The sequence below is a fragment of the Chanodichthys erythropterus genome, chromosome 12, assembly GCF_024489055.1.
Source record: "Chanodichthys erythropterus isolate Z2021 chromosome 12, ASM2448905v1, whole genome shotgun sequence".
Classification (NCBI taxonomy): domain Eukaryota; kingdom Metazoa; phylum Chordata; class Actinopteri; order Cypriniformes; family Xenocyprididae; genus Chanodichthys; species Chanodichthys erythropterus.
Genome location: NC_090232.1, coordinates 36,434,829 through 36,459,941, shown reverse-complemented (window position 1 = coordinate 36,459,941; position 25,113 = coordinate 36,434,829). Strand labels below are relative to the sequence as shown.

Here is a 25,113-nt window from a genome sequence, read left to right as displayed (position 1 = left end):
ATTTTTGTGTCATTAGCATCACCAAACGGATTGGCAGTTGAATATTTTCACAAACCTTCCCCTCATCTTCCATTGGCCAGCCAAATAGAAACTACCACCCCATACTCATGCTAACGGTTGAGCCTATAGCTGTCTAATTTGGAAGACTACATTTGGAAGGTCACATTTGTCAGCTGTCGGCACATTCACTTCACATTTGAAAGCTGTTGTTTTTCAGAAAAGTAACCATTATAAAATTTTAATGTTTTTCCTTGTGACACATTTGATGTAATTTCTTTATGACTTGGGAATGTAATGGTTACTTTATTGAAATAAGGCAGCCTCAATGATGTATACGGTTGACAAATGCAGCCTCTGAAGGATGCAGCCTTCAAAATGAGATAAAGCCAGTGCTGCTTGTCAATATTGTTGCGATAATCAATTTATCAAATCGATGTAACATTTTTTTTATTTTTAAATTACACATAATTCAGCTAGACATATCTGCTGGAACTAGAACCCTGGATTTTTGCATAATGTCTTGGGGTGCATTATGAAATATTAACAAAAGTACTTCCAAATGTGGACTTTTTTTTAGAGTTAATCACAATGTACTGGTGAATTTTACAGTGACATATTGCCTTATATTGTTTTGTGTGAAAGGTGCTCTAAGCTGTCTGATAATAGACATAAGTCTGTAATACTCCATAAGTTTCCAAATGTCTTTTGTTCTTTATTTCATGGTAAGGATACTATTAAACTGGGGAGAGCACAAAAGATACTAAAAGGGGAATGAATCAAAAATCCAAAACTTCAATATTGCTATTTTTATTTTTTTATTTTATTATTATTAATAATAATAAACTTTACTATAAACAAATTGCATTTTTAAATTTAATTTTAAGTATTTCTTCTCAATTTCTGCACGTTTTTAAATTTTACACATTCCATACTTTTGAATGGGTCTCAACAATAAAAAAAACATTTGACAAATCTGATAAATTATCTATTGCAATATAGGCTAATTATTATTGTTGTTAAAATATAAAAAAAAAAATATAAGTCACATCAGATCATAAACAAACTGAATAAGCTTGGATCAAACATTTCTGTTTATGTTTGTTCTGATTTTATTTTAATGTTTAGCATTTTGGTTACTTTTAAAACCTATTAAAACTAAGCAATCATGTCTCATTTCCACAACTTGGGAATACACAGCCCTGGATATATAAATGTAAAGGGCTATTCAGACATCTAGTGGCTACAGTATGGTATTACAGATTATTTTTTAGTCCTTTGATAAAGAAAGTGTTTTTGTAGCTGGAAGGCAGAGTTTGCACTGTACAACCATGTCGTTTGAATTTTCTTCTTTGAAAACAAAATAACAGCAAAATTTCCATGAATTGAAAACATTTTTCCCCGCGGGCAGCAGTTATTCAATCTGCGTCTGAGGAGATTGTAGACGGGTGTTATTTGCGCATGCACCAGCGGGTGGCTAACGTGAATCATCACTGGTGACAGAACCAGGAAATACTGTATAATGAAGCAGTGCTTAATATGTGTTATTATGGCAACATAACTATTTATTTAGTTTTAAATGAAATGATTGTAATCCTGATAGTATCCCACCTTTTTTCAAAATGTTACTGTAATCTGATTACTATGCTTTTTGACGTAAATGTAATGAATTACAGTTACTGGATTTTTGTATCCTTATTACGTAATGCCGTTACATGTATTCCGTTACTCCCCAACCCTGATCATAACACACGGTCACCTAGTCTAGCTCAGGGGCTGAACTTCTGGGCATATAAACGAGTGTTAGACGTAGCTTCAGACGCCTTCACCATTTCTGGGTTCTCACCTGTAGAGCAGATAAGTGCTTATCTGCCAGCGAGGAACCATGCCAACGCCCAAGAAGAGGCAACACTCCAAATGGAGTGAGCTCTCACCCCCAGGGGGCATGGCTGGTCCTGACCTTGATACACTAAGACTATGGCATCCGCAATAAAGTGGTCCAACCTCTGCTTGGAGACAGCCTTTCCTTTCTGCTGGCCTCCATAACAGATGAGCTGGTCTGAGATCCTGAAGCTCTGTGTGCGGTCCACGTACAAGTGCAAAGTGCAAATGGGACAGAGCAGAGCAAGGGCTGGGTCTGCCTACTCCAAGGGCAGCGCTTGCAGGTTCACCACCTTATCTCTGAAAGGGGTGGCAGGAACCTTGGGCACATATCCAGGCTGGGGTCTCAGGATTATGTGAGAACTGGCTGGCCCAAATTCAAGACACAATTTGTTGACCGAAAATGCCTGCAGATCCCCTACCCTCTTGACAGAAGCGAGCGCTGTCAGGAGCACTGTCTTAAGAGACAGGAACTTAAGCTCCACCGATTGCAGCAGGTCAAAGGGCGCTCTCTGCAAGGCTGACAAGAACAGGGAGAGGTTCCAAGAGTGTACAAGGTGAGGATGGGGGAGGATTCAGCCTCCTTGTGCCCCCCAGGAACTATCAGTTCTATGACTGTGACTATCAGGTTGTGCTTTCCCACATACATATGATCTGCTGCATTGTAATGTGTGGTGATAGCAGCAGCGTACACTTTCAGGGTGGAGGGAGACAGCCTTCGCGCCAACCCTTCTTTCAGGAAAGAAAGCACGGGCACATTTGGGGTTCTTCTTGGTGAGAAGAACACCACTTAATGAACAGGTTGCACTTCAAAGCGTAAGCACACCTTGTAGAGCGCACCCTTGTTGAAGTGATAGTGTCTACCGCTGCTGGGGGTAAATCACTAAAATCCTCTGTGTCCCATCCAGAGACCAGAGGACTGGATGCGGGTGCCATTAGGGGAAAAGGCAAACAGGTCTGCCTTTGCGGCTCCGAAGCGTATCCAAATCAGCTGGACCACCTGGGAATGGAGTCTCCATTCTCCTGGGAGCATGAGCTGTTGTGAGAGCTTGTCGGCTTGTCCGGAATGTGAATGGCACAAAGCGACTTCAGATCCTTCTGATTCCAGAGGAGGAGATGGCGGGCAAGTTGCGACATGTGATAGAAGCATAGACTGTCCTGATTTATGCAATGGCCGCAGTGTTGCCCATCCAGACAAGCACATGCTTGCCCTGTATCAGCAATCTGAAGTGCAGCAGGGCAAGCTGTTCTGCTAGTAACTCAAGGCAATTGATATGACACTGCAGTCGAGGTCCTGTCCAGGAGTTTGAGGCAGCATGCCCATTGCACATGGCACCCCAGCCGGTGGTGGAGGCATCTGTTAAGACAACAACATGCCTGGACACTTGTTCTAGTTGGGTCACACTTTAGTTTGGGTATCAGCAATCTGAAGTGGAGCAGGGCAAGCTGTTCTGCTAGCAACTCGAGGCAATTGATATGCCACTGCAGTCGAGGTCCTTTCCAGGAGCTCAAGGCAGCATGCCCATTGCACCCCAGCCGGTGGTGGAGGCATCTGTTAAGACAACAACATGCCTGGACACTTGTTCTAGTTGGGTCACACTTTAGTTTGGGGAACACATTCACTAATAACTATGATTTTTTTCTTCAATAAACTCCTAATTTACTGCTTATTAATAGTAAGGTAGTTGTTGTAGTGGTTACATTTAGGTATTGGTATAGGATTAAGGGATGTACTGTAGAATATGGTCATGAATATGCATTAAAGGGGTCATGAAATGGATTTTTTATTTTATAATGTTTCCTGAGGTGCACTTATAATGTTAATATGAGTTTTGCATCAAATAATTGTCCTAATTTAGAAATAATTGGTTATTTTCTACCCTGATTTTAGCCCTCTGATTTGAAAGATCTGTTAGAAGGGGCGTGTCTGCTGTGAGACTTCAGTGTAATCAACCATGACTGTGATTGGCTGACAACTGTGCAACTGAAATAAGTATTACATGTGGAATCCTTTCGAATGCTTTTACCACATTTTTACTATTAGAGCTGTCGAGAAAATTGTCAAATTCTGAAAAGTGTAGATTATTGCATTATATTTATATTTAGATCTATTCCATCACATGGAAGGTTGCAGTGATTAACATTGAGCAGATGACTGTTGATCACTTGAATGCATTGATCTTGTCATTGCAACACAATTTCTGCACTCTCATGAAATGCTTTCACCATAACTAACAATGCAAACACGATTTAAATACAGTAAGAGAATCATTATGTAGTGTAAGAGCATCACGGGAGTTTTGGGAAGTGTCCAGATAAACTTGCGCTGTGTAATTGACAGCTTCAGCCATTATAAAGAGAACATACTTTGAAGTAAAAATACTAGAACTATTCATTATGAATTTAACTGTCATTACCAGTTAAAAAAAGAAATACGTTACTTACGGTTTGCATGGTCCCCGGTCCTTGCTGATTCCAGAACAGTTCTTTTTCTGATCTTTGAGCAAACACTGGTCACTGGTAAAATGTACAATACAAACATGCATGTCAGCACTGACATGACTAGGACATTCGTTAAAAAAAAAACGAAATCCATTTTTTCTGACATCGGGATCCTTTTTAGCAGCTTATGGAAAGATGATGTTTTTCCATAGCCAGGATCAATACAACATCTGCGTGGCATCGCAATCTTGCTATTATCACAATCTTATCCTAAACAACTAGGCCTAGTTTCTCGCTGCTCATCGACTGAACATCAGTGGGCGGGGACAACGATGCGATGATGAAAAAGTAGCCATTGTTGTCTTGCCCCAGAGGCAGTCGTATGCAAATGATTGTACCCCTGTGAAACTGGGAATCAATAAGAATCAGAATCTATTAAGCAGAATCGGGACTAAAATTCAAACGATACCCAACCCTACTTTTAAATAATAAATAAACTTACTAAACAAAGTTTGATTTCAATTAATTAGACATGCTATTTTGAATACTAAGATTAAATTCAATGATTAAAACGGAATCTAGAAACCCAGGGGGGAAAATGAAAAAAACTTGTGTAATTTTGTGAAAAACTGCTCTTTTCCAGGAAACCCTTCACACATCAATCAGATGTGCTACAGCTTGTGCCACATTCAGTAAAATCCTAGCGAGAAAATGCTACGACAGCATTAGTCCCCATCTTTCGCTTGGGAAAGAGCTTAGGAAGAATATTCACCAAACATCACAGAGAAGATGTTTCTTGTGTGCTTTTTTCTGTGTCACAGGAACAGGGCAAAATGTCTGGCTGGGTCGAAATGTGTGATCATGAGCCCTGCAGTCACACAGTCTCTATACTAGCCTGTACACCTCTGTATGGTCATAGCTCATTGTGACTCTCCTCTAAATGATTCATTCTTCTCATGTTATTAAATCATGAATCCTGTTTAATTCATGACCCAGGTGCCAGGAGCCCATGACCAGTGTTCTGCAATGGGCTCAGTTTTTACCCAAGGAATGTTCTTGCACTGCACTGAATGAAAATGTGCTGTCATGTAATAGTTCTCTCCCTCTCTCTCTTTCTCTCTCCACCCAGCCCAATCACATTCCCGGGGGGAGGGGTGTCCCCTGGTAAAAATCTCATTCTAGGGGGTAAAAATCAAGTTCCATGGGGGGTCCCCCAGTAAAAAACATGTTCCAGGGTGGCGGCAGGGTGGTAGCTCTGAAGCTGAAGTGGCTTCTATAGCTGCATGAGATAGGTAAGGTCATTAGCACTTTGATGAGCATACTATGGGCCTGAGAGCTCTGCTCATGGATGTGGAAGTAATGAAGTACTGTAGTGTTGGCAATGATGAATGACTGTATGGTGTTGTGCACTCTTATGAGTTGATAGTCACAGCGAATGAGCACTTGGTCAGGTGTGATTGAAGTGGAACTATTAGCATGTCATTGCACAAACACACTCCATTGGTTGAGCACATGCTAGACCACTCAAACGCTATGATGTTTACTCTTAGGTGATCAAAATGGTTTTGTGTTATCACCGTTAACTCTGAATTTCATACTCCGGGTTGACTGAACTTACTCCAGACAGCGGTTTTGGAACCTGTAATTTCCAAATTTTTCACATTTTCCCTCAGACCACCTAACAAACGAAGCTGCGAAGTGGTAACATTTTCAATTTATGTTTATGTTTTTAAGAAAGTCCTCTGACTTTTAATGCTTGTTTAGGTAAATTTTTGAGTAAATTAAAATACAATACTCACATTTTAATGTGTCTGCCACAGACATATCACCCACCATTTTCTGTCATCACTAGTGCTCAATGAATCTTGGGATAGGCTAGGCCATCAGGATCCACTGATATTTGTTAATAATAATATGATTATGACAATTTTCTGTTAGTCAACCAGTAGCCTATATGTGTACCGATATGAAGTGTACTGCAGACTGAATCACCATTTTAACATTCTGTATTGACCAATTTAAGTACCGGTAGGCTATTTTTGACTTAATATATAGAAACATAGTGGTGCCAATTTAAAGAGGCGCCATTTAGGCAATGGTCTCTTGCTACAGATTCTCACTGAGGGCTAAGCCCCCTTGAACATCAAATCCTAGGACCACCACTGATCCACTCGTTCTACCCTTCGTGGCCCAGGTAAAGAAGGACACACATTTGTAAGCCGCATTTGAAGGAACCTTGAATTGGGACAGCCTTTGTTGTGCCACTGTGACGCAATTGGCCTTGTGTGGCCTACAAAGGATGCAACCTCCGAATTGGGTTATTACAAAAAACATAGGCTCATTTAAGATAACATTAGAAAGCTGTTCCTCGTTGAAAGCTTCATCAGTGATTCGATTAAGCCGGGTACTGAGTGATTAAACTGACTGAACTTTTCTTTATGTTTCATATGGGACACATAATGATGGCAGCTGATTGACCATTACGCCGGTCAAGTCTAGGTCGGAGCACCAACTGCCAATGTAATTCTTCAGCAAAGTGGAATCTTAGTATGTTGCTGTGTGCTTATTTTTCTTTCAATTTTTAGGGGGTGGGGGGTTGCAAATATTCTTTTGCTTGATTTAATACAGGCATGTAAAATACTCAAGGGGTTTGTCACAGCAGGCAGCATCTTCTCTGACACAACAACAATTTTCCCTCTTTTTGTATCCACAGGTGTGTGCTCTAACATAAGCAAATCCACACATTGCCGAAAGCCGAAATTGCCGCCAACACACCCAGTATTGCATCACTAGATGCACTATTACAGCTGCCCCACCAGTCCTGTGCTTCCTACAAAATCAAATTGAATTCATCAATTCATCTATTATGGAGTCCACCAAACAACTAAAGGTAATGGGTTCTACCCATCTATCTTTGTTTTAAACCTTTTATCCCCCTTCTTGATTTGCTATTTGAAGACTGATAAAGACTCAGTGGAAGATAGTTAGAGCAGGGTGATGATGCAACAATCCCATAGTATGGCTACACTGTTTTGGTGTCAAACTGGGCCACATGGTGACTTTAAACTTGTGTACTCAACAGATGGGCAGGGTATTGGGACCCCCAGCGCATGGTCATGTCTGCATATTGCCTGTATAATAGAAAACAAGTTACATACTAGTAAATCGTGTTGTTTGACTAGAATCATGCAATATATAGAGCTGAAAAGGTAACGCTTAAAGGTTCAATAGTTAATGCAAACATGGTAACATGAACTAATTGAATAATAATAATTTAAGAGCATTTCCTAATTGTGTCTAATCTTCTAAAATTTCTACTATACATACTGTTTAAAAGTTTTTGAAAAAGGCTATGCACACCATTAATTTGCTGAAAAATACTGTAAAAACTGTAATATTGTGAAATATTATTTCATTTTAAAATAACTATTTTCTAATTTAATATATTTTAAAATGTAATTTATTCCTGTGATGGCAAAGCTGAATTTTCAGAAGCCGTTACTCCAGTCTTCAGTGTCACATGATACAAATATATATATATTTTTTTATATATATATATACCTTTTTTTATTAAAAGAAAGACATTTTTTGAGTGGAAAACTATTGTAACATTATAAGGGAATGTTTACACAACAACAATGTACTAAAAAGTTTTTCCTTTGCTTTTTTTGCACACAGATGATCGCACACGTTATCAAAATTATGCTCATTCACCCGGATCCACGAAAACCACTAAAAATGCTTTGTTCATGCATGCCAGGCCTGTAGTTGGCGTTGTCACTTTGGAAAGAAGCACTAAACGCCTACTTCACATGGGGACTACAATGGTATCGTTTTCAGAAACTAGCACGTTGAAACCCATTTTTAAAAAACTTGTTTTCAGACCCCCAGAGTGCTGTGTAAATGAAAGGCAAAAACGCACAGGTTTTCCAATTTAAGTTGTAAACAGTGTTGTGTAAACGACCCCTAAATAACTTTACTGTCACTTTGGATCAAATTAATGTGTCCTTGCTAAATAAAAATAAATTAATGTTAATTTAAAAATCTTACTGACCTTAAACTTTTGAAAAGTATAGTTTATGCAAATACATTTTTAACGTTTCAAGTTGTTTAAATCAACATAGATTTAATGAATTATGAACAAACAAAAGTTAAAAATGAACAATGGTACACTTAGAAATGAACCTAGATTAATAAATGCTGTAAAAACATGTTGCTGTTAGTTTCCCCCAGAATGCATGTAATGAAAGAAATGTATATTTTTAGTAGAGAGTTCAAACAAATTACTAACTTATGAGTTATCTTTACACCATGGGTGACTTATAAGCAAATGTACATACTGAACAAACAAACACAATCAGGTTTGGCTCGGATCGTTGTCTTCTCAATAGCTGATTTGTTCCAGATGAAGAGAGTGGAAAGCAGCAGATGGTGAGGTCTGAGAGGGGTTGGGAAAGACTAAGACTCTCCCTCAGACAACTATAATCCCCCCAAAAGCCCTGGATGCTGCCGACTAAAACCCAAATTCTCAAACAGTCTGAGCTGGGCTGCTGTCATACAGACAGCGGTGTGTGACCACATATTTTACTGTTGTAGTACAACAGAAGGCAAAGGGTAATTGTGCAGTTTTATTTATTACTGAACCTGTGCTGACCTCCATCGGTTAATTTGTACTGTTTTCAGCAACCATGTTTACATTTATTGCGTCCCAAAGGGTGCATTAAAATCACTCAGAACTGACTTAAAATTTTTGGATGGAACTCAAGTTTAATCCTGTTTCCAATGCAAAGCACAACCTTAGCTATTTGTAATTGCCTACTTACTCTGGGCTGTGCGATTTGTCTTCGAATTCAGCGGTCGTACAGTGCTCAAGTGGAACCCTCTGTAGTATTGAGGAGAATGTGTCTGTAAAGATAATCTGAAATGTGATGCAACTGAAGCAGAGCATTGCTCATGACCTTGAGATTTTATGGTGAAGTAGTTACTTAGTCATTTAGAAGGAATTTACTGTACATTAATTCATAAGCAAAACAGGATAGCTGAAAGGCGACTGTTGATTTGCATCAGTCAAGCTGCTGTGAATAGAGGTTATTTCATGTGAGCAAAACTCCATGTGACTTGCTGCTAGTTGCTACATGAATAATGTGAACACGACAGAATCCATTTTTAATCTGAATTGTTTAGGTCAGATGCTCTTTGAAAGCTGAACATGGTTTGAACATCATTTGATTTTAGGGATTTAAGGATTAGTTCGACCAAAAATAAAAATTTGGTCATCATTCACTGATTTGGTCATCATTTACATTGTTCACTCGCAAAGATTCTCACACTCTAAAAACTAATTCAGGGGACCTTTAGTCATTACTTAAATATATATTGTTGTGAAATAAAAAATCAAGTTCTGAAATGCTGTTACTTGTAATTGTTTTTTTATTGAGCTTGGATGACACACAAATTATGCCTATTGATTCGATATACTATCATGACTTGTCATAGTTTACATTTTCAGTTAATCAAAAATGTATTTAATTTTAAGTTCTGTTAATGTAAAATACAATCCGATGATGTGTAAACATGTTTCATTGTTTTGAGTTGTATGAACACTTCTTTTAATTTAGACGAACTTAAGTGAAACTGGGCTGGGATTTATATTTCCCATCATGCTTTGCCCATGGCACTTGAAAGGGAGAGTAAATGCTAAAATTAAGTGTTATATAATGTTTTTTGCACAAGATTAATGGTAAGGGAGATTTAGCAGTAATTAGTGTTTTGTTATGCTAATTTAGAAGAGTTTCTGTTAATGTGGGTTTTTGGAGATTTACCATCATGGTGACAAGCGGTGCTTGGTAAGTGTTACCAAGCATGTTACTTGTTACTTAGAAATGTGTTTTATTGTGTCCAAAAAGTGTCTACACCTTACTACACCTTACCAAATTTATTCTATTCTAATCAAATCTCACAATTCTGACTTTTTTATATATATTTTTTTATCATAAGCTCGCAGTTGTGAGAGGGAAAATGTCAGAATTGCAAGGTTATCTACTCGCAATTCTGACTTATACAGACTATTCTCAGAGTTATTGTCCTGCATTCAGACATTTTTTTCTCCAGATTGCAAGTTATTGTCCTGCAATTTAGATGCTTTTCCTCAGAATTGTGAAATATGAACTCACAATTGCGAGTTATAAAGTCAGAATTGCGAGAAACTGTATAAACAAACAATTATATGAAAAAACTGAGATAAAAAAAGTCTCATTTACTTAGTCAATTTTATCTTTTATGCCGTGGCAAAAACAAGCTACCATACAAATCATTCTGAATCATGAACAAATCATTTAGACGAGTTTTTCAGCAGATAACATATTAATTGAAAAGATCTGACTAAATACATCAATTCAGTATTGATGAATTCATTAACTGATTTTCCAGTGTTGCCAAAGCATAGTCCAAAAGTGCATGCAGTAGATCATGATTTTTAGAATGGATTTAACCTACCAAATTTCCAAGTCTTTGCCAAGAGACAGAAGGTCTTTCTGCTACTCTGGTACACTCGCTTACTACAGCTATGAATATGTAAACCTCTCACTTATTCCACACATTTATTATGCATACTGCCAATCTCTCACAGAGGTAGAAGTATGTGTATCAGCAAAAAAAAAAAAGAAAAAAAAAAAAAAAAGAAAAGGCTATTGTTACACTAGCAAGGCTGTATGAAGGCTTCAAACCATTCACTGTAAAAAGAAAAAAACCTTCCTATCTGTCCAGTGAAATCACATTTAAAAATGTGTGGACTAATTGATAATCTGATTGAGATACTGCTTTTATACTCTACAGAGCTGATTGTCGAGAACTGGTCAGGATATGTGTGGCATTGTTATGAATATATCTGTCCCTGTGGTCCTGACAGCCTTCTGATGTATAACTGGCACAGCAAGACACAGAATGGCAAACATACGCCTGAAAGAACAATAATGTCCACAAACCTGGGTTCACTGGGGATAGTGGCCTATATTAAAACAATTTATAGGTATAGTCTCCCAGAAGGGAAAATTATGTAATTTACTCACTCCAATGTTGTTGTAACATGTATGGTTTTATATATATTGGCAAACAAAATAATTGTAGTCACTTCAGAGGAAGATTATAGTAGCGAAAGACACAATTGCGACAAAAAGACAAAAAAGCTGGGCAATCAGCCAGTTAAGAAAAGTGTTTCGATTAGCCTACGAGTTCCAAAATCTACTAGCGCACATTTGTGTTTTTTTATGTATTTTGGCGACTATTTTGTAAAATGGTAGATCACGTAATCACAATTAGCCTATTTAAATATTGACAATTGATTATTTTATTGAATATTGACAAATTGCCTAGCTCTAAAAAGTAGCTCATTATTGACCGTTTAAAAAAAAAACAACTACTAAATATGAGTGAACAACATTTTTGTTCTTTTTTGGTACTTTTATTTATACGTAATTAAAAAAATCGATCGATATTATTCAATATTGACGTTAGTCAAATGTGCTTTCCATAAACACAGTAGGCCTGTTTACTAAGAAGCGGTTGAAACACCATTCAAAACAGTGTTAAACTCCCAGTAAGCATACATCATTGAGCACGCGCTCCATCCTCCAGCTGAGCATCTCTATTTAACAAAGATGCGCAGCACCATCTTCGCCCCGCCTATCCCAGGCTGCGCTCTTTCTCGCCGCGTTCACTGCGCAGGCGCATTAGAGAGCCTCCGCGCGGCTCACTATTTAGCAAGGAGGGAGCGCGCATACTCAGCACCTGTCGTGTTTGTGGCTGGGGATTCGGTGGGAGGGGTCATTATTTGGCAGGGAGCGGCAGAGAGACGAGCATTTCCTAGATACCCACAGCAACGCGTGGATTCATTCTGCTTCCATCACTTCAGAGGCGAGCCGGCGGATTTTTTCAACTTACTGGCCAGGTTTGGAAAGCCGTCCATTTGGAAATAAATCAAACCATCGTATTTCTTCGGAAGTGTTTTGTTCCTGCACCGGGGCTGTCATCACTGAAGGTAAGATCAATGGAAGCCACTTTGGAACAAGAACCCGTTATTAGATGTGTCAGAAAGGCGAGGCTTGTGCGTTTTAGCCTTATTGCGCTGATTATTAGAAGTCAAATATGGGGGGGAAAATATCAGATGTCAGATGAAAGACACATAGGTGAATTCCCTGAAGCTATTGTCTAATGCATCCCTCAGCTGTATAAATACAGTTATTCCAGCACCGAGGTGATGGCCAGTGCCTCCCATCTGCAGCCTGCTAGCATACCGGCTAACCAGCCCATATTATGTTAAATAATGGCTTGATTTTAACAGAATAATTGCACAATATTGTCCGCGTGATGACGGGCGTTGTTTTGCATACGCATGGTGTATTGTAATAATATAAAACCATTGGTTCGTCTAACCGCGGTCTGTAGACACCTTCTCTCCTCCTTGCCGGAGCGCCTCCCGTCTTTAATGTCCCGTTATTCTTTGTCTGCAATTACTATTGTGCTCTATTTTACATTTAAATGATAGGCTGAAGAGGCTTTTAGGATCTGAATATTTATAACAATCAAATAGTAAAGTTTTGTAAAATGATACAACTTTGGGCTTCATGACATTGAGATATTTTGCCGGTTCTTGCTGGATGAAGCCCAGTGTTGGAAAATTAACTTTCCATTTAGCTGTTATAGAATGATATTTGCGCCCTGGAATCGATTTTCAGGGGATTTTCTTTTTACCTTTTATGAGGACTTTTTTTTTTTCATACAAAAAAACAAACAAAAACAAAACAACAACAACAACAACAACAAAAAAATTCTGGAATGGGTATTCGGAGGTGTTTCAGACCCCGCTTATTTAGCTTTGATCCCCCGTAGGTCGTCAAACAAAAGGTAGAGGTTTTTATTTCGTTCTATAAAGTGTAAATTTAGGTTTCAAAATGATATTCATTTTTATTAGTAATTAGAAAAGTATTCAAAGCGCATATTTTTTACTTGTTTCCAAATAGACACAAACGGACACTAAACGTATTTACGTTTAGCTAACTGTGCTAGCGGCATAAATGACAGTTGATAGAAAGGCTGGTGAGTTACCTTTACATTTCAATTCAACCTACCTACAGATGTTTAAATGCTATTTTAAAAGACGGCATTTCTTTAAAATAGTCAACTCACTGAAAGTCGTTGAATAATTCACAGACTGTTATCGCAATTCACTGACCTGAATCAGTTAGGCCAACATAAAAACATGACTGTATTTTATTAAATTTAACAAATGTAACACTTTTTTTTATTTATTTTATTTTATTTAAAAAAAAAGAGGCATGATTCGCATATTTGCATGATAAGTGTATGCAACATTTTATCATGTTTTGGAGGCATTATTGCTTTGCGCCCTGCTTAATTTCCGACCCTAACCTATACTTACTATATGTTTAGTATATGATTATTGCTATCATTATACAATATTTAAGTTATATGCAGTGAAAAAAGTAGTTGTAAATTTGAACACTGTATGCCAGGGTATATATAGCGATTTCATATTTGCAGTGGGGTTGTGCGTTATTGAAGAAAAATGCAATATGCGATACCTTGTTAAATAATGCGATGTTTGATATGCGATACAATATTGCTGTAAGTGTGTAAAATCAATTTAAATTAAATTTAAAAAAAAAAATAATAATAAAAACTGAAAATTAACCAATATATATGTTTCACATTCTTTCTTGGAAATAAAATCATCATTACAACTTCTGAAAGTGACCAGAAGTGTTTTAGCATTACTTAAAAAGACAAACATCAGTGCAAACTAACAAAAAATGTATGCCAATATTTAAATACCAAAAACCCTTTGCTCAATAATATATAGTTATATCAACCTAAATCTTACCATCAAGAATATCCAGGTAAACGAAAACACCTGAAACTAGGGGTGGACGATTAGTTATTTTAATTTATCTTTGTTTATCTTCCTTTCTAAAATCTTAACTCGTTTGCTTTGGTTTGCATTGAATAATCATACATGCTTTTAAAGTTCTGCCATTAGATGTATGTATCCCATTTATATTCCACTAAGTGATTTTACTCTTAGGATGAGCTCAATGAAACAAACTGAAAGTACACTTTAAAGTGGGGTTAAATTGATTAGCATGCTTTGTGTGTTGAAGTTGCACAATACTAATCTTAAACAAAGGTACATGATTGCCTATATATAATAATATGTGTCTGTAAGAGTACTTGTAAGCATTAAGTTCCCCTCACTCAGACAAGAAAACATTTTAAATTTCCTCACAGTCCGTGCCACTATCTATATTGTGGGCGACACCACAAACTTGAATGTTCCTATTCTAATCAATGAAGCTGACTACTGTTTAGACAGCTTCCTCGATCATAATGGCAGTTTTTAATCGCTCACTTGCAGCGTAGATGTAAGTTTCCATGCGGTAACAGTAGCCGTAAGCAGAAACCAAATGGGTGTGAAAGGGCAACAGTGAGGCTGCATTTAGAAGTCAAGCATTTGATTGACAGGGAGGTGTGCAGCACTATTACAGTCTCCACAATCGTGTCAGGGGTTTTTCTCAGCACTGTAAGTCAACCTGTTAGTCAAAGAGGTCACATGCTTTCTGTTTTCATGCAGTATGACAGTGATATTTTAATATGCATAGTATTTATCATGTTTCATATACAGCAGTTTCAGCAGCAATTTCCTGAATTCACACTAAAACAAATACATTTTAATTCTGCCCAAATGGACTGGCATTGCACAGAAATAATGTTCTTTATTGTGAGTACCAGGAGAGCAGATTTGCCCTGTGTCAGCTCTTTAGGACTCCCTGTGTGCGTGATCTCAGTGAATCTGGTCGCTATGGTGTCTCCAGGCTGAGGTGAGGGGCTCTGTTTGCAAGACAAACACCCAGCTAGACGGCGAGGCTTTCCGATGTGAAGGCGTGCTCACTGCACTGAATGAAAGGAAAAATCCTAGCGTTCATTGTTCAGACTATTGATTTTAATGTGTGCGAACATCTATACAGATCTTGTCTTGTGAAATCACACTAGACGATTACTTGTATATTGGTCTGCATGTATACATCTATCCATCCATCCATTTATCTGCAGTATATAAATCAGTGGTCCTATAAAGTATGGTTGTGCATTAGCTTTTGAACAAAGTAACAAACTAATTGTCTTTTTCAAGCATTTCACACAAAAGAAGTTTGTTAGATTTTTAAATGAATCAATAGGTATGTTGTTCAAAATTAAATTTTAAGCATCAGAACTGTTTGAAGATGTTTCTTGAGCACAATAAGCATATTAAAATGGTTTCTGAAGGATCATGTGACACTGAACGCTGGAGTAATAATGCTGAAAATTAAAATATATTACAGTTAAAACAGTTCTTTTAAAGTGCATTTTTGATCAAATTCAGCCTTGGTGAGGGAATTCTTTCATAAACATTAAAATTCTTACCAACACCAAACATTTGAACAGAAGTCTAAAGGTGCGTTCACGCGCCCTCGTAATTCCTGTAGTTACAAGATTCTAGCTTGTAAAAAGCGTTCACGTCCTCGTAGAGCTCGTAATTACAGCTTGTAAGCTGGGAGTTTTCCGAAAGCTCCCAGATGTACCACCTGACCACTGTAGATTAATTTAGGCGTTGATAATGGCGCCATAGAAACGCATAATTCCCAGTCCAAGGACTAAAGGACTTGAACAGCTCCGAATATAACGTCACGTGTTGTCATTTCAAGATTCCGGTAAATACGAGGTGGCGTGAACGCAGCATAAGTGTCAAAATACCCTTTGGGGGTCCTGACAGTATATATCCTCCACACATTTTCAGGAGAAAAACCTTTCCAGACCTGTTTTTTTTTTTGTTAATTTTAAACAGATTTGAAAAAGTAAACATTTGTTTAGATTTAATCATCAGCATTTCTTTGCCGTTTCAGAACAATTCATTAAGTTAATTGCTTTTCTGTTTGTGAATCTGCTTATAAATGTGCCCATAAAGTGGTTTTCAGACTGAGATAAGCCTTAAAATAAAGAGGTAAAATTGCCTTTGAAACTTTCATTGTCACAGTTAAAAGTTATGAGTGCTTTTCCAGTGATGCAGAAATAAAGACTGAAAGAAATAGCTGTGAAGTTCAAGATGTACAATGTTGAAATGAGGTTTATATTTTGTGATCTATGGTTATGTTTTTTTTTTTTTTTTTTTTTTTAATTAAGAGGAATTTATATTGTATTAGTTTGTGCAATCACCACAGACAATATGCAAATTTCATGAATACTCCCACTTTGCTGACATGCTGAACTAATGCTTTGTACTCTGGCAAATGTGACTAATGTTGAAAGACGTGAAATACCCATTTACATCAATGTTAATGTGCCCAAGTGCATTTTGAGATCCCTACTGGGATAAAGATGTTGCTTTTGTTCATAGAAGTTCCTCATCAGGTTCCATGTAGAAGTTGTTCTTTGTACTGATCTTGATTAGTTTCTCATTAATTTATTAAAGAGGAGGAATTAAACTGATGTCAGGTGACAGTAACATTGTTCTGGATTTCCACTTGCAAAAACAAGCATTGCATTTTTACTCAACATACTTAAATGCTATCATTTAGATATCAGTATTCCTAGTTTAGATTTATTTTTCTATGTGGCCCTATGTCCACTTCTTGATATTTGCAGAAGTTTTTATTGGAAAAACTTTTTTTTTTTTTTTTTGGCTTTGTGACCCAAATGTAGCCACCAACGCATGAAATGAGCAGCTCTTGTTGTCAGTTGAGATTGGTCTTCCGAGAGCCATATTGTTGGAGAATTTGAGAAAAGCATGCTGGTGGTGCATCAGTGCAAAAGGGCAGTGTCTACCTGGAGATATAATTGCTTTTTAAAAGTCTGCATTACAAGTAGTGATTAGCATTTTCTGAGAGGAAAACTGTGGTATACTGCTTGTATTTTTCTGAGAGATGCTGAGCAAAAAGCCACATCTCTGATATTCTCATTTGAAAACAGCGGCGCCTTTGAGTTCGGAGACGGTGCGAGCAACTGCCTGGAGCGCTCCAGAACTAACTGAACCATTGATGCTGCAAGATATAACTAAAGCAACACAAACAAATCACCATTTATGAGATATTGCAAGTAGCACTGGATACACGAAGCATGTTAGAAGGTTTTTTTTAAGTTTGACACTTTTATTTAGTCTTATCTTCTTCAGAATTCAGTTTGTGAAAAGAAAAGTTATTTCTCCAAACACTTTACCAAAAAAAAGCAGATGTTTTTTAATCTGACCAGTTTTGTTATAGCGTCTCCCTGAAGACTTTTAAAGGGCACGAGTAAACCTTTTAAATTTTCTTTCTGTATGTTTGACTGTGATAAGTCAACAGAAGCTTTCTGAGACTGTATCAGTTCCTCCTCCTCTTTTTTCTTTCATCTATTCCTCCTGCTTTCCCCAGTTCCCTTCTTCCTATTCAAACAAGAGAACAGCATCCCACTATGGAGGAATCATTGAAGCAGTCATTTCCTTCCTTGCCTTGCAATATCCCCCTCTTTCCCTTCTCCTTTCTCTCTTTCCGTAACTTTAATTTTTGTTGTGCATTCCTCTAGATCTGTATGAAAATGTTTATATATATATATATATATATATATATATATATATATATATATATATATATATATATATATATATATATATATATATATATATTAGTGGTGGGCATAGATTATTTTTTTTAATCTAGATTAATCTCACTGTAATCTTGGAATTAATCTAGATTAAAATGTCTCATTTGAATTCTGCCGAAGACATGTATGAAGAATATGCTACTCAAATAATGACTAAACGTAATCCGCCATTTTGTCCAACAAAGCAGTCAGGAGTTAGAAGATTAACCTCAGTGGAGTTAAACTTGAAAAATTGTGTATATTGACATCTTTCCGCGTTTGAAATAACATTGATTCTCATGTTCATTCATGTTTATTTGATGCTATAAATGGACTCGTAGTAAGAGATGATCGGTTTACGAGCCTCTTGAGCTGAGGCGCTACAGCAATCTGTCACGACATATTAAAAGAGCCACAAAACGGTTTTTATTGTTTGAATTTCGTAGTCTTGCGTAGTATAGACCCAGCTCCCAACCCAACTTTGAGAATAGATTAACGGCGATACGGCCCACCACTAATATGTATATATATATATATATATATATATATATATATATATATATATATATATATATTAATATTACACATTGTATGTAGACAGAAGAAAAGTTAAAAATTTGTCAACTAAAGTCCTCCATGAATTTGGTGTCCAAATTAAGACCATCAAATCATCATTCTCAAAGTCATTGTACATTTTTAAACTCCTGGAGAAATGATTCAAAAAGGCCCGCACACTCTATCAGTGATGAAAAACAAACAAAAATTGCGTGATAAAACCACTGCTTTATTGGCAAATGTTTCGGTCACATATGACCTTTCTCAATGCCAAGTTTAAACTGACATTTACTGATATTTACATTATATTAAAGGTTTAGTTCAACTAAAAATGAAATTTCAGTCATTATATACTCATATTAAGATATTTTTGACGAAATCCGTGAGTTTTTTATCCCCTATAGAAAGCAACGAAATTACCACATTCAAGGTCCAGAAAAGTACTAAAGACATCGTTAAAATAATCAACGTGACTACAGTGGTTCAACCTTAATGTTATGAAGGGATAAGAATACTTTTTGTGCGCTGGTCGGCTCCTGCATCAGTACAGCGTCGGCCAATACTGAGTCAACGTTCTGACATAGAACTTGGAAGTGCTGAATGTAAACAGCATAAGAGAATGACGGGAGAGAGAAGAAATTGTTGAATAAAAATGGTTATTTTTGTTTTGTTTTTGCACACAAAAAGTTTTCTCATCCCTTCATAACATGTTTTTACTACTTTTCTGGACCTTGAATGTGGAAATTATTGCTTTCTATGGGGGATAAAAAAAACCTCAGATTTAATCAAAAATATCTTAATTTGTGTTCCGAAGGTCTTACTGGTGTGAAACGACATGAGGGTGAGTAATTAATGACATAAATTAAATTTTTGGGTGAACCAAAATTTTTTTTATTTTTTTTTAGTTGAAGAGATAATATAACTGTGATCTTATTTTGCCATAAGGATTTTGCCTTAAAGATTATTTACTGATGGTTTCATGAAGAACCTTTAACATCCATGGAACCTTTCAATTGCACCAAAGGTTCTTCGTGGTGGAAAAAGGTTCTACAGATACTTAAAATGTTCTTCAAACTAAGAAAAAAAAAAAGTTCTTTAAAGAACTGGTTGCTGAAAGGTTCTTTGAGAAACTCAAAATGGTTCTTAAATTTACAAAAAATACTGCTAAAACACCATGTTACAATAATTTTGATATTCTTTTAAACTGTTACTTACAAATTTTTCAGTTTGTCCAAATCTCGCTTTCTCTCAGTTTCTCTCTTTCTTTTTCTCTCTCTCACTTTTTTTTTTTGACATTTCTTTCTCTGTTTGACTCTATTTCATTCTCTTTTTTGTACATTCAAGGCCAGAGAGACCTGCACCAGTCTGTCTCCTGCCCCACAATGCACCAGGCCACTGTCCTCAAGCATTAACTCTAGTATTGTTCACATGGATCATGGCATTTTTAGGGGTTGCGCTGACTAGTTGATTGGTTTAGCCACTAGTTTATGAATTTGGAAAACATTGTCGACACTGAAAGATGAAACAACAGTGTTGGTCTGGTGGTCTTTTCTGTATACTGCGGACATTCATTTCGAGAATAAAATGCAATGATTATCAGATTTTTTTGCTTCAAGTCAGTCTGGCTACTTAAAATGATGCTAGCCCTAGTTTCCCCTCTCTACACATTTTCTTTACCTTACTTTCTCTTCATTTTCTCTCCATGCTTTCAGCACCCCTGAGGGAAATTCTACAGCACAAATACTTCCACAGTGTGTGTAGAAACACAATATATTATACTGAGCTGGCCTCCATTGTCTTTCAGATATGTCCTCTTCCTCCAGCTCTCATTTTTTTTTTCTCCTAATACTTCCCTGACCTTCTATCTTTGTGATTTTCAACATTAATTAACTTTCTTAATTAACTTTGGTTACCTAAGCCAAAATCTATCATGGGGTCAATGAATGTTTTAGCTCCACCATTAATGTTTGAAGCGCTCAGGTACAGATCAAGTAAAGTGACCAGTCTTCGTACTTCAGGGTGTTTTAGTCAAGCTGAGCCCATTTACCTCCTTTTGAGGTGTCAGCAGTCGCAGCTTTGGACAGATGGTAACTCCCCCTTCCTGGCTGGCTTCAGTTCTATTACTGAGGGAAATCAATAGGACTGTAGAAGTCACCGTGACCTGTAATTTAAGAACATCTATAAAACTGCTTGCTTTAAACTCTGTTCAATTATTATTAGGATTCCTCTCTGATGGGCAATTGTCATTTTGACCACAAACACAATTGATTTCTGGCCGTGAAATCAAGTTGTGGCATACAAACAATATCAGCTACTTCCAAATCAAATTTTCAGACATGTGCTTTTTATGCTCAGTATGCTGGGAAATTCAGCACCGTTAATGAAATCAACAATCCTGTTTCGTCTCTGAATATTAATCTTCAAAACAGATCATTTTTCTCTTTGGCATCTTCATGCAATATGTCTGCAATCAAAACCAAGGCCAGATCTCATTCACTGGTGTGTTAAAGAGATTCACTAAACTGCACAGACACAAACTTAAATGTATTGTTTTAAATTACAAAAATATCATACTTTTGCATACTGTAACATCAGTTCTTCTGTCATATAACAGCTTTGTGTAAGGAACAGAGCAAAAGTTATTCAATGAAAATTTTAACATCTGCCCTAGCTTTTATTGGGACATTTGTGAGATTTCAGCAGTGTCTGATTCATGACCAAATTGTTCTTTTGAGTCGGATCTTTTAAATGAATCAATACTCTAGTTTACAAAGCCTGTCAGAATGATTTGTTTATGAGTCAGAATCAATTCTCAAATCAATTCAATGATTCACTGATCTGGTCTTTCTTACTGGAAAGGAGATTATTAGAGAATAATGACATTTCAGCTTGTTAGGCAGTGTTCAGTGCAGACCACTTTTATGGTGCTTTTGAGTCCGTTTTGAAGTTCGAAAGCTCCAGGCCCTATTAATAATTATTTTATGGAAAAGAGCTACAAGTACAAAATTCCTACTTTCGTGTTCCACAGACGAAAGAAAGTCAAATGGGTTTGGAACAACATGAGGATGAGTAAATTAAAGATTTGTCATTTTGTGCAAATTAATCCTTGAACAGTTTTCCTCACGAATGCTGAAATTAGCTGTCAGCGCTCATTTACCTTTCTCAGAAATATTTGCCTGAAACTTTATTAGCTTCAGCTCCAAAGGCAATTGCTGCTGAGAGTAATTTGACTCTTGCTGCTGTTGTCAGTTTGTTTTGCAATGAAATGCTATAAAAAGTTGGAATTCTTGTGCACATCATTTGTCACCGGAGAGCTATAAAGCGAGAAATTCCCTCATCCATTTAGCTCAAACCTCTTTGTTATCTCTATACCTCTTCAAGACACAACGAAATAACCAATATTTGGAGCACAAGCTAATAACAGGCATCTAAAATGGAAATTGCTTTACCTGCTCTTTTAGACTTTTCCTAAAGAAATAGCTAACCTAAAGTCTATACAGCATACAGCATACTTAAATGGGACACCATGAGAGTAAATAATGACAGTTTAAATTTTTTCTTCTTTCAAATTTCTCATGGTCGGAGCCACTTAGCAGTTAGCACTCAGGCTAAGCCTTGGTGCTCATTTGGGCGACAAGTTTTTTGTACATTTAAGTTGTTTCTTTTTGTGTTTGTTGTTTTTGTGACACTTTTGGTTATACCGAATGATGATATTTTCAAACAATGCTAACAGGCTGATATCTAGCTAGCTAGCAAAAGGACAATCAAACATTTTATATTTAGTACAAGTTTTTAAAATATTACAAAAATGTCCATGCTTTAGCGGTTGTACCGAATGACCTGATGTTTGAGGACGTGTATCAGCAAGTGAAAACATGATTTTTTCAAATAGTTAAAAGAGAGTTAGTTACTTTGCTTCATGACCATGTGGACATTTGCAGCTGGTAAAGACTAGAAGGGATACAGCTGCGGCCACTGGACATGCGCACATCAATATGCGTCATTTAATATTTATTTATTTCATTTAATAACTGTATTTGCAGTATTGTAAGGGTAGGTTTAGGGTAGGTGTAGTCATTAATAAAACACAATCTGATAAGTAGCAAATTAATTTACTGTTATTTTATTGTGAAATTTTGCCTCACTTCTGGCCGTTGCTGTATCCCTTCGAGACACAACCTTTACAGCTGTCTGAATGATGTCACTTCCTGTCACATGATATTGACCACATGACTTGATCCAAAATGGTCCCTTTATATTGGTTACTCCGAATTACATCAATGAAATTCATTTTTCCGGACATTCTTTCTCATAACAAAGCAACGACTTTTACACATAATTTTAATACAATTTTGCACTATGTTGATATATGATGTTATAAAATCATGCCAGAATAAAAAAAAATATATATACATTTATTACATTTTAAGATATTTTAATCACAAATGAGGCTGTATTGGCCTTTGGACGGTTAAACCGAATGACCTTTTGACGCTTCAAAATCTTTAAGATACCTTTATATGCAGCAAAATCTAAGAGAGAACTAGTTGTACTACCATACTTTGGATGTCATATCTTTGTTTTTTTATTATTTTTAAGGCCTTTGGACAAAAAAATGACCCGTCATGTCATTGACCCTTTTGTGTTTTGGTGATTTATGACCTAACTGAACACTTTTTGACTATTACCATAGTATTATAAACTAAGTGGAAAGCCCAAAGTATACTTTTTTGTTTGGCACAAGTTTGAGTTTTTTGGACATTTAAGTAGTTTCTTTTTGTTTGTGTATGATGTGTGATTTATGAAGTAATTGATCACTTTTGACCATAGTAGTAAGCGCTGAGCGGAAAGCCCAATACCTCATATATTTGACAAGGTGGTAACACTGGCCTAGGCCATTGTTTCATGGTCGATAAAGAAACAGAGGAGACAGAATGCCAACAACAACAACAACAACAACAAAAAAACAGACACCAATGTTGACAGGGACTTGTGTGAGGGAATAATAGATACCTGCAACTAGCTTTAAACTAGATTTAATGTGATGCTTTTTTATCGCTCGTAACTTCTAGAGAGAAATAGTGCAGTCACTAGACAATAATGAATCTTTATGGAGTCAAATTAATGCCTTAAAGTTTTGCAGTATTTAGCAGAAAAAAATAAGTTTTGCAAACAAAAATAATAAATTGCAAAATAAAATAACGTAGTGCAAAAATAAAAAAATAATCAATTACAAAAATCAATGACAGCTGTAATCCTATTTTATCTTTGCCACATATTTTTCATGCTCAAAACTACTAAACCATTTGCAGCGCTCATTTTATTCTGCGTTTCAGTCAAGCGTGCGCTCACGATACCGGTTTTCCTTTGCGCTGCACTTTTCTGCGCGGTTCTCTTTATGGCACTGGTTTGACATGGGGGTGGAGTTAAGAAACGGGGGCACGCCCCCGTGAAACACGTCATCGACAGGAGACGCAGATCGCAAAAACCCAGAAATAAGTTTTTATAAGCTGTCGACCCCAAAAACCGAATGTTTAAGGACACAAAAGTGGATACAGGCAGTGAGACAGAGCGCAACGGGTCATATTACTATAAGAAATATATAAAAACTTATTTCTGGGTTTTTGCGATCTGCGTCTCCTGCCGATGACGTGTTTAGCGGGGGTGTGCCCCCGTTTCTTAACTCCACCCCCATGTCAAACCAGTGCCATAAAGAGATCCGCACAGAAAAGTGCAGAGCAAAAGAAAACCGGTATCATGAGCGCACACTTGACTGAAACGCAGAATAAAATGAGCGTTGCAAATGGTTTAGTAGTTTTGAGCATGAAAACTATGTGGCAAAGATAAAATAGGATTACAGCTGTCATTGATTTTTGTAATTGATTATTTTTTTTATTTTTGCACGACGTTATTTTATTTTGCAATTTATTATTTTTGTTGCAAAACTTATTTTTTTCCGCTCAATACTTTATTTTTCCTTTGCAATTCTTTACTTTTGTTTGCAAAACATTTTTTTTTTATTGCTCAATTCTTTTTTTTGTTTTGCAAAACTTTATTTTTGTGCAAAACTTTAAGGGCATTAATTTGACTCCATAAATCTTCCTTTTGCACATGTGTCGACCGCCTGTGTTCACGCATGCTCTCAAAAAGACTTTGAAAGGTTTTGCGTTCGGTTGTACATACGCGCTAACCGTTCGCACACCAAAACTGAAGTATACTTTGGGCTTAACACATATACATGCTTTCTTGCCTGAGGTTGCTCTTAAACTGCTGGGGAACAGAGATGTGAAGCTAATGGTCAGTGTGATCAGTGAAACGGTCTTGAATCACTGAGCAGGGACCTTTTTTTAAGGAATTTCATTACGAGATACAGTGCTTTATAATAATATTGGGAAAATGGAGGCTCCAGCCTGAGCTGCTTGTCCTGACCTTGTTTTACATGACTGCATGTGTTTATCTAGGTATTAACCTCAATTTGAGCTTTGACTTAATCTAAATAAACAGCAAGGTACTGTGAAAGAGAGAGGACTGCAGTATGAGTACTTTTATGCATGAATTTGTAATAGAAAAAGT

General features: G+C 36.8%; 1 protein-coding gene across 2 annotated transcripts in view; it reads left to right on the top strand.

Moving 5' to 3' along the window:
• Window positions 1-12,299: 12,299 nt before the first annotated feature.
• ctnna2 (catenin (cadherin-associated protein), alpha 2) overlaps window positions 12,300-25,113 on the top strand; it is a 575,983-nt gene continuing 563,169 nt past the window's right edge. For both annotated transcript variants that reach the window (XM_067402995.1, XM_067402993.1), the window contains exon 1: window positions 12,300-12,355. The gene's annotated coding sequence lies outside the window, so the exon portion shown is untranslated. The remainder of the gene's footprint in view (window positions 12,356-25,113) is intronic.